We start from the raw sequence: 9,980 nt of genomic DNA on the forward strand, positions 1-9,980 counted from the left end.
ATAGGAAAAGAAAACAATTTTATAATTAAACAATAAAAATTATTGACCAAAAAAAAAAGTATAGGTAGATGAAAGACAATAAACATACAACATCAATCATAGGAAAACCACAAAATTATATAATTAAACAATAAAAAATTTACACAAAAAGGAACGACAGTATAGGCAAACGAAAGAAAACAGTAATCAAACCTTAGGAATTGTTGGAATTCGTTTTGCAGCATAAACCAGGACCATGAAAATTCTAGAGAACCTCTTCTTATATAAGATACAAAAATACCCAAATACATGCGTCATTGATACCGAGAGATTCTTTTAAAATTCCATGTGGAAAAGGGAGGTGAACTTGAAAATACATGGGTGGAGAAAAGGGAGTGAACCTGAAAATACGTAGGTGTAGAAAAGGGAGGTGAACCTGAAAATACACGAGTATGGAAAAAAAGAAGAAGCACATTGGAATTACAAATTAGACTCTAATTTCATATTTACATTGACACGTGGCACAACAATAAATTAAAATTCTAATTTAGAATTCCAATTAGAGTTTCTCTCTGCTTCACCTATTATATATATATATTACATTATACATTTTAACTATAAAAGAGTGTCAAGGTTGATATGTGGAAGGGCTAGGTAAAAGAGAAAAAGAAAAAAGGAGCCCAAATACCCTTCAAGTTCATTAATGTGATACAATTATGAGAGTTAAGCTTAGCCCTCTGGGGGCGTGGCGCGTTGGTAGTAGTCCTGAACTTTGTCACACGTGCGAGTCTAAGAATTGCTGGGTTCGAGTCGTCTGTTGTGCAAAAATGTTGTGTCATGACACGGATAGCCCTAACATGCCCAAAGGTACCCACGCCATCAATAGTAGGTTTTAATAAGGCAGATCAATGATCACACGCGTGAGACTTTTTTTGTTCATTAAAATAAAAATAAAAAAAGCAAGAGAGAGAATCAAGCCTAAAATTCTAATACTCAATGAGTAGAGGCTAGTGTTACGTGACAAAGATAAACCCAAAATTGCTAAACAACAAAAGGTGGGAGAACATAAATAACACTTTAAATATGAACCGTTTTGTACATTGAGTAGGATTGAAAATTTAAGATAGGTGAAAAGAGGGAAAGATGGACTCTATTATATTGCCATGCTCAACTGCTCTAGTTGCTGAGAAAGTTTAAGTGTAGCAAGTATGGTAGTTGAAGGAGTTACGAAGAGTTCTAGGGAGTCATCAAGATTTTTTTTTTTTTTAATGAGAGATCTAATGAAAATGTTTTCTAGCAATTGAATAATGAAACTATAGACTCCCATGTTAATCAAATGGTAGGTTTTGGATTTGCTTTAACCTAGATAATGAAAGGACTGTTTTAGTTATGATTGAGGACAAATATTGACTAAACCTGATTGATAATTGCCCTGTCTTAGTTACAAGATTGATAATTGCTGATGCCTTAGTTCTTCTAAACTATCTCGTATGTCCTTAGTTGGATCGGGTTAATTTATGCAGTCTTACATTGGCCCGGCCCCAGCCCACACAATAACCCAATTGTTTTCTTTTATTTTATTTTATGGGAAATAACCCAATGGTTTTTTTTTTTTTTTTCTTTTTTATTAATGGAAATGACCCAATTGTTGGGACAAAGCATTTCAACTTTTCCCTATAATTTTTTTCCCCTTTTTTCTGGATAAGGATTCAAAATGTCAAACTTCTATTTAAAAAAAAAAAAGTATTCTGTCATTTTTTTCACTTCTTTTCTCTCTCCCCGCCTTTTTTTTTTTTTTTTTCCTTCCTGTTAATCTTTTGTTCACTATTGGCCATTGGGCAGCACCCAACTTGCGTTGATTCTTTGGTTGAGCCTGGGAAAAAAATAAATAAAGAAAGTTGGCCTGCCATTTAAGTGCTTGTTGGTAGATATAATCATGGTTTTTCTTGAACGATGATGAGGTCAACATTTTCAACCAATTAGCCTTTTTATGACATTTGAAGCAAAATAGACAAGATCAAAGCCATCATTTACTTGGTCAAAAAATTTAGAATTCTGGTGAATTTCTTTGTATATTGATCTTATTCTACTTAAACTTTCATGAGCTATTTTGGGTCAACTGCTCACTTATTCATATGGTCAAGTAATTATCTTGTCCTTATTTTTTTTTTTATGGGAATTATCTTGTCCTTATGATGGTTTATAATAGCCACTTTAGTATAATAACTAAATGTAAATATGTAAGGAACAACTATATAAAAATGTTGTCAAGAGACTTTCGTTCACCAACACTTCTCAATATTTCCAACTTAAATATTAAGGGTTCAAAAATCTCTCCTCCTCTCTTATTATTGTAAGGCATAGCTACTGAATTATTAAAAAAAAAAAAAAGATATAAAAATGCAATTAATTACGGTGTATATATACACCATAATTAATTATGGTGTATATATAGATACGTGCAATCAAAACATTATGATTAACATTTTCTAGCTTTATATATATATATATATATATATATATAGAGAGAGAGAGAGAGAGAGAGAGAGAGAGAGAGAGAGAGGTAAAGCTCTGTGAAAGTTCAATTAGAATTTGTAAATAGAATTCAATTTTGTGTCATGAGTCTAAATTTATGTGGGGACCACACTGAAATTATTTATTTAAGGTTGTCCTATGTGTCCACTTAAGTTTTTTAATTTTTGTGTCAAGTATATTAATGAGTGCAAAATACTAAGAATCTAATATTAATGAACTATAAAATAAATAATAAATAAATAAATAAACTAATCACATATATATAGATAATGCAATCAAAACATTATGATTAACATTTTCTAGCTTTATATATATATATATATATATATATATATATATATATATATATATATATATATATATATATATAGGTAAAGCTCTGTGAAAGTTCAATTAGAATTTGTAAATAGAATCCAATTTTGTGCCATGAGTCTAAATTTATGTGGGAATCACACTAAAATTATTTATTTAAGCTTGTGCCATGTGACCACTTAAATTTTTTAATTTTTGTGTCAAGTATGTTAATGAGTGCAAAATACTAAGAATGTAATATTAATGAACTATAAAATAAATAAATAAACTAATCACATATACTCGATAAAAATTACCACACAACAAAGATCACTACACATTCTATTTAAATAAAAATTAGAAAAAAAATGATCATAAGTAGTATTAAATTTATGTAAGAATTTTAATATATGACTAATTACATTTACTTTTTAAAAAAAATTTGACTAATTATTTGTATTTTTATGATAAAATTTGTGTTTAATTTTAAATGTATCTATATGTATGCATGTGTTACATGTTTTTTTTTTAAATAATTTGATTAATTATTTATATTTTTATAATAAAAATTGTGTTTAATTTTAAATGCATCAATGCCTTTGTATAGATCACATGCTAGTGTGTGTATATAAAGTTTAGAGAAAATTCAATTAGAATTTGAAATTAGAATCCAATTTTATGCCATATGTCTAAATTTATATGGGGATCACACTATAATTATCCACTTAAATCTATTCCATGTGTCCACTTAAATTTTTTAATCTTTGTTCCAAGTGAGTTAAAGAGTTCAAAAAATACTAAGAATTTAATATTTTTAATGAACTAAGAAAAAAGAAAAACCAATCACATATACTCAATAAAAATCACCACACGTTCTATCTTATTAAAAATTAGAAAAAAATTATCATAATTAATATTAAATTTAGGTAAGAATTTTAATATATGACTAATTACATTTACTTTTAAAAAAAAATTATTTGACTAATTATTTATATTTTATGATAAAAATTGTGTTTAATTTTAAATGTATTTATAGGTATGCATGTGTTACATGCTATTTTTTTGTGTTTAATTTTAAATGTATTCATGCATTTACATGGGTACATACTAGTTACCCTTCGATAAGAATTAACTTCTAATTTAATGAATAGTAACATACATATAAAATAATTGGTCAAAAGGAAGCACATACAATTGTTCAAAGTTGGAGTGAAGTCTTAATATATATTAGTTATGTATACACCAGATATATATTTGCCGGCCAGCCAAGCCTAGAAGGATTTGAAGCCAAATATCTGTGATTGAGAGTGATAAAAAATATATAAAAAAAAATATATATATATATATATATATATATATATATATATATATATATATATTAGGGAATGAGGTATTATGCCAATTTTTTTATCCCCATTTTTTTCTCTAGTAATCTATGGATATGTGAACCTATCATAGATCTAAGAACTAACCTATAGATTATTCAGCATTACAACACACATTTGATAAAAGAAATTTCAGAAAAGTGGAGTAGAGATTACTATGTGCATGTTTGAGAACAACTTATCTATTTTTTTTTTCCTGAAAGTCAAAGTGTACTAAAGTATACCTCTATCTTGAAAAATGATAGAAAAAATGGAAAAAAAAAAAAGTGAAAAAATGTGGAAAAATATGAAGTTTAAAAAAAAAAATGTACATAAAAGTTAAAAAGTTAATGTTAAACTCACCCTATATATCATGACTCGTAATATATTGATAAATACATACATTCGGCAGCATAGTAATAAGTGAACTAATAGCAAATATCACTAAGCTTAAGGGAGATTTAATAATTTTTCTCTAATGATAATGTTGTTGAGGTAATCTAAGAACATTATTTATTTTATTCTTGAATTATTATTAAACTTATTTTTAAGTTCCAAACTTTTTTTTTTTTTTAATAATAACTTACGTTGTTTCCAAAGTTTTAGTTAATATAATGAATCAATCAAAATCAGGTATCAAAAAAATTGTATTACTAGCTAGTATTCTATATTCATTTTTTGATGAAATTGATCGAGGCTGTAGACCAAGATGTACAAGAAAGTTTGTAGATTTGTTACCAAAAAAAGTTAATATAATATTATCATGTGTTATATTTTTATTAATTTCCTTTATTGACGATTTTCCTCTTTTATATATATTTTTTATTACTATACTTTTTTTTTGAGAATGAAGCTTACTATTAACAGTAATCAAACAAGGCTAAATTAGCCTGAACAATATGGCAAATGTTTGGTAGTATATCTTCCATTAGCCCTTCTTGCCAATGCATGGACGATTATTCCCTTGACGACGTACATGAGAAAAACCAATATATTAAAATGAATTAGATAGCTAGTTGACATCCTAGAGTAGGTGACCGTATAAAGCCAAAGAAGGAGTAGAATTTTGGAGCTCCCTGCAAATGACTTCTGAGTCTCCTTTGATGATGGCTCTGGTTATACCGAGTTCTAGAGCAAATTCCACGGCTCTCCTCGCAGCTAAGGCTTCGACCTAGGCTACTGTCGTTGGGAGTTGCATTTGCTGCACCAATATACATTGTTACATTGTTATACTTTCTTTTCCAATTTTCCACTAATATTTTTAATATAATTATCTTAAATTATTTATTTCAAGTTCAAATGCTACATTTATCTCCCAAAAAAAATCAAATCAAATGCAGCATCCATTGATTTCTTTCACTTTTAGAAATTGTATTGATCCCTTTCTATAAACTATAAAGTGATAGACAATTTTAGGAATGTTGCAAATTATAGTGAACTTTTACTGTGTCTCTAACTTTTATCTTCTATAAAATAAGTGTTTGGAATTTTGGATAAGCTTAAATTTTAAATTGAGATAAAAATGACTTTAACCAAATATAAGCTGTTTTTAACAAAAATTAAGCCTATTGTAAAATTGTAATATATGTCTTTTATTTTGAATTAGACGCTTTTTTTAACTAAAATAATTAGACAGTAATTTACCTTAAATAAAATAAAAAAACATTATACAACAATTAATTTTAAAATACCACAATTTAGAAAAAGAAACTAACAAAATATTTTGTTTGACGTAAAAAAAAAAGGGATTTTGTTAAGATTTTTTAGATGCTATCATGCATTTTAAAAGAAAAATGATATGTTCACGATATTTTCACAACAAATTATAGTTGATTAGTTGCTATTGGTTCAAATTTGAACCTAACACTAAAATTACTTTTTTACCCTAATAATAACAACAAGTAACAACCTACTATTTAAAATTTGTTATAAAAATGTTGTGAAAATGTTGTGGACATATCATATTTCTTATAAAAATGCAAAGGTTACAGTTAGTTTAAAACTTTTGTTATTTATTTATGTATTTATTAAATGTAAAACCTAAATTTTTTAATTTTTTGTAATAAAGAATGAGATTATGTCTGTTAATCTCCCTTGATTTTATTGATTTATTTTATGATCGACTTTCCTCTTTTATGTTTTTTATTTACATTTAATTTACAATTTCATTGTTTTTCTCTTATAAATTTATACAATTATCTTAAAATCATTTATTGCATTGATTTCTTTTATTTATAAAAATTGTTTTTTTCCCCATTGAACTTGTTTGATATAGATCAGTATCAATTTCATGTCATATAACTGTACATACTACATACATGATACATGACGTGTATTTACTGACCATAATTGCCATCACAATCGTTTAGCAAAAAAAAAAAAAAATTGCCATCACAATCTCACAATAATATGGCTGGCTTTTGCTTTTGTACGAGGCTCAGAATAAGTAATGTTACGATATTTTTTGTAATTAAGAAAAGATAATTCTTTTTTTTTTCCTCCTTTTTTTTTTCCTCTTTAAATGGCAGTCAATTATTCTCATTTTTTTTAATAGTATTCTCACACAAAATTGCAATTGACCACTTTCCGGATTTGCAATATTATACCACTTTTCTTTCTTTGGTTTGAATCATGCACTTTTATTTTATTTTTGTTAAAAGAGAGTTAAAATACCAATTTATCATAAATCTAAAATATTACACAACAATTATTTTGAGATACGAACATCTTTCGGATTCAGATCCTCTAAATTTTCTAGGGTACTTTACCAATAGATTTTCTTAAATTCTAATAATTTTTTTATGATTTAAGAGTCTAGATTTTGTCATGTTACTAACAATATTCTTAAAATAATACATAATAATGTTGCAAACAAAACAATTAAGATTATTGTTAATGGAATGCTGATATGACAAAATTTAGATCATTAAATCATTAAAGAATAGTTAAGATTTAAGAAAATCTATTTGGTAGAGTACCCTAGGAAATTTAGAGGATTACATCTTTCATATTTTATTTGATGTAAAAAATGAAACTAGGAAGTACACAAGTTTTTAAATGCTATTTTGCATTTAAAAGTGCAAGGGCAATTGAATTTACATTTAATAGCCATTAATTGTACTAATTGTTTCTTGTTTAATTTGTTTACAAAATATGATAGAATTTTAACTTCTTCCATGATGATTTTTTTTTTTTTTTTGAGAAACACACACACACACACATATATATATAAGAAGGGGATGAGATAAATGAATACACTCACATGCCAATACCAAAATTACATTATGATTGGTCTTTAAAAATAGATTAAGACACTTATTAGTTTTTGGTGTAAGCAAATTTTGACCCATAGATTTCAACGACAAGAAATTTTACCAGTTGAGTTAATTGTGTGTGTGTGTGTGTATATATATATATATATATATATATATATTAAGAAAAATATATTATATTCAAGCTAACATAGAGAGCAAATCCAATTAGATTGAAGTATAATTTTGTGCTATGTGCTTAATGTTGATGCAAGTATTTACCAGTTACCACTCATTACAAAAATCAAAGCGTCCAATTTTATTACACTTTGTTTGGGAATTCATAAAGGAATGTAATGAAATGGAATGAGTAAAACATAAATAAATGGATTGAATAGAATGAATTTAAGTAATGAAAATGAATTAAATGGAATTAAGTAACCTTATTTAGAAGTTTTAAAATATGGGAATAGAATTAAATGGAAGGTAATAAGTAAACTTGTTTAGAAGTAACATGGGGAGAAATGAATAAAATTATTTAATTATAGTATTACTATTGGACTCTTGTTTTAAAATAAAGGGCTAAATATATAAGAGTATATATTTTGGGAGTTTTAATGAAAATTTCATTAAACTTTAAACCTCATTCCATTCCCTTTGATTCTTCCTAATTTTAGAGGAATGAACATTTGAGATTTTGAGAGAATAAAGAGGAATGAGCGTTCTCACCTACTCATTTCATTCACTCCTACTTAAACTTCCAAATAAATGAGTGACTTTCCATTCTTTCTATTAAAACTCCAAAACAAGATAAATGAGTGAATATTCTAAAATTATTCTTTTCATTCATATCTATTTCATTTATTCCCTTCTCCCAAACAACCTATTAATATATACAGAAGATTTTATTAACCAATAGTAATGCAGAGGCAAGCTTTCTCTCTACATAGATAACATTAGCAAACTCAAAGAGACAATTCTATTTAAATCATATTTGAAATCATTTTCAATCCATTTAAAACTAATCTAGATTTTCTTTAAAAAAGAAAAACTTATTATTAGTTCAAAAAAATATTCAATGAAAAATTTAGTCATGATCTTCATATCTTATTTGAAAAATATAAACATGAAATAATTTTATTTCATCACAATAACAAAAATAAGTTAAGTAATGAACAATTTTTTATAGGTCATTAATAGCATTAATTTAGGTAGAAATTTTAATATGCATTCAATTATGTTTATTATTCGACCCTAAACTATTGAAAAGTTTGTCTATCACCCCTAAACTATTAAAAATATTTTATTTTTGTCCTTAAACTTAAAAAAAAGATTTGTTTTCATCTTTAGGCTATTGAATTTTTTTTTTTCATTCATATTTTGTCCCTAAACTATTGAAAAATTATTTACAAAATTTAGAGATGAAAAAAAATACTTTTTTTAAAGTTTAGGGATGAAAAGTAAACTTTTAGTAAAGTTTAAGGACTAAAATAATGTTTTACCCTTAAAAATACATCTACACGTATGCATGTGTTACAACCTAGTATTATATTTAAATAAATATGCATTTTCTTTTTCAAAAAAAAGAAAAAAGCACGCTCCCAAATCACAATCAATTGATCCTTCTTCTTTTTCTTTTTTGGAAAAAAAAAGGTTTCAAACCAATTGGAATTTCTCCCCATTTTCCCAAAGCCACTTCTCTCCTTGTTCAGTTTAGAAGTTTTAGTATTTATTAATCAAAATTACACAAAAATTTTCTAAAGCATTTTGTTCCTTGCGAGGAAGGAAATAACATATTAAATGAGGACAAAACAGTTGAAAAAAAACATTGATAAAAAATATTAAATGCTAAAATTTTATTTTTGGAAATAAAAATAATTTTTTAAAATATTTTTAATACATCAAGGGTAAATGCTATATGATAGTATATTCTGATAACAAGAGATTATTCTTTTATTGAATCACGGTGGAAATATAGTTTAATTTTTTAACACTTTGAGAGAGGTCAAAGTATTTTTAAATCCATATATGTTTTTTTAGAAAGATTAATAGTATAATATACATCTTAAAAAAAAAAAATAAAGAGCATAGTATACAAATCTCGATCAAGATTTCAAAAACTATTGGAAGCTTACAATATATAAAGTTTTAAATAACGCTTCACTCGCTTAAAGGCCTTAGGGTTTCTATATTTTCACTATTTATCTTTTCTCTTTTATATTATCTAATAGTTATGCGTTATACATTAACCTACCTATCATATCTATAAAAAAAAAGTATTATAACTCTAATGAGAACTAATTTTGATTTTTTTCTTCACATCATACTGTGGAATGGAGTCTTCTCTATGTGTTGAAAATAAGAGGTAAATCCGTTTTTTAATTGTTAAAAAGAAAAAAGAAAAAGAAAAGAAAGAAGAGAGACTTTGAGGGTGCTAGCATTATTTATTCAATATATTTTATCCTATATTTTCTCATGTAACAAAAAACAAGAAGAATATAATTAATTTCATATACATATTTTCATATTTTTAGCAAGTGTTTCTAGAAACAAAAACAGA

The sequence above is a fragment of the Castanea sativa genome, chromosome 4 (genome assembly GCF_040712315.1).
Source record: "Castanea sativa cultivar Marrone di Chiusa Pesio chromosome 4, ASM4071231v1".
NCBI lineage: Eukaryota > Viridiplantae > Streptophyta > Magnoliopsida > Fagales > Fagaceae > Castanea > Castanea sativa.